The sequence below is a fragment of the Grampus griseus genome (assembly GCF_964374135.1).
Source record: "Grampus griseus genome assembly, chromosome: 2".
Lineage (NCBI taxonomy): Eukaryota > Metazoa > Chordata > Mammalia > Artiodactyla > Delphinidae > Grampus > Grampus griseus.
This window is the reverse complement of record NC_139018.1, coordinates 45,480,361-45,482,428: the sequence shown is the minus strand read 5'-3', so window position 1 is coordinate 45,482,428 and position 2,068 is coordinate 45,480,361.

Below are 2,068 nucleotides of genomic sequence, written 5' to 3'. Positions count from 1 at the left end.
TCAGTCACGTGGGATTTTGTTTTCAACCAGGTGCATCCTGGGCGAGGAGGAGGAGGGGCCTGGGAGGGGCCTGGGGAGGGGCCGGAAGCGCGGCGGGAGTCCCGCGAGACCCTCGCCCGGCCTCACCTAGACCGCGGCCGCCGAGGGCCGAAGGGGCAGTGGCTTTTTCTGACTGCTCGCAGGCGGCCGCTTCTGAAGCAGGAATTATGTTTAGAGGGACGAGTCAGCCCAGCAGAATGTCATCAGCGCTCAATCACGCCCAGGCTACACGTTAACGCCTCCAGCTCGTGCAAGAAATAGTAATACGATGTCCTAAGGGTTCTGGGAAAACAGACTGGGAACACAATGAGGGAATTTCTGTCATTCGCTCTGGATGCTTTTAAATTTGGCTAAAACAACCGCAGAGTTGGGTGAGGGAACTGGGTCTTGGAACGAGGTTGAATTTTGGCCCACCCGCCTTCTTAATAGCTGTGTAATTCGGGGCAAATTCCTCACCTCTCTCAGCCTGTGTTCTTAACTGTTAAATGGAGAGAATTTCAGTACCCACCTAAGGATTAGTAAGTAAATCCGTTTAATAGTAATCTGATAAGTACTTTACCAATAATAGCTAACCAGTGGAAACAACTGTACTGAACGTGTAAATCAAAGTTGTATCTTTCTGAAAAATAAATTTTAATGTCCAGCATTCCACCCCTTCTCTGGGCCATATCTTAAAGAATTTGAACTAGGTAGAATTTAACATGGTTAGATGACTCCAAATTTCTTTCTGTGGGGATAAATAGGGTGGGTTGGAGGATTATATCAGTAACTAGTGTTTGAATATGCCTGTAAACTACAGAAGAAAAAAAAATAGGGTCATAGGTCAAATAATCAAGACCACTGATTCTCAAGGATTATTTTGGCAGGCTGTAAATTAATGACTGCCCTAAATTCTCTCTCCAGCTAGGGCTTCTCTCCCAAGTTCCATACCCCCAAATTCATAACTGCCTACACTAGGCTTAAAGTAATGTACAGTGACCACCAACAAACTCAGCAACTGGGAAACTGAAATTAAAACTGAACTCTCAGGAACTTCCTGGCAGTCCAGTGGTTAGGACTCCAAGCTCTCCCTTCTGAGGGCCACAGTTCGATCCCTAGTCGGGGAACTAAAATCCCACAAGCCTGCACGGTGCCGCCAAAAGACAAATAAAACAAAAAAACCCTGAACTCTCCCTCCCCACAAATGTCTCCTCATCTTAGTGAAAGACAATCACTGCCCACTTGGGAACAAGGGCCATGACTCCTGTTAGCCCATCCCTCCCTGTTAATCTCCACCTCTCCATCAAATGCGGCTGATTCCACAACCTAATTAGGTCTTGAAGCTGAGCTCTTTGCTCCAGCCTCTTAGTCTTATCTGGTCTATTTTAATACAATTACATAGGATTATAAAAGTACCTCCAAAAAGCCCAAAATCCCTAAACTGTTTTCAAAGTAGACCTTATACTAAACCTGAATGGTTCCTGAAAGTTTAAGATTTATTTTTAAGGGAGAGAAATAATTTTCTCTGACCATTTCAAACAAAAAGATGTTTATTTAATTTTTCTTAAGTTTTCAGACTTCCATGTTTCATTTGTCTTCTGACAGGATCCTTCACAGGCCCGTACCCAATGGCCCGGATCATCTACTCAATATTTAAAAAGGCAAAAAATAGACAATTTTCTATCCTGTTTTATGCAGTTATTTGAAATTTCTATATATTGCTATGTATTTTTAGAGAACACATGTTAACGTACTACATCTTTAACAAGAGCAAAGCATTAAATTTTAATGATGTTACAGTATCATTCTAGCAAGGCCCTAAATCTTTCAAATTCTGAAGTAAGTTTACTTTTTCCATTTTAAAAATAACATACACGAGTCATTTTGAAAAAAAAAGTTTCTTCATTTCTTAGGCATGGTTACTCATACAGAATCACACTTTAATAACTGAAGTCAAAATGTGCATGGAATATCTATAATCCAGCAGTTTCTGTGCTTGGGCTTTTGCACATATTCAAACCAACATACTGTGAGACGTTGAATGATATAC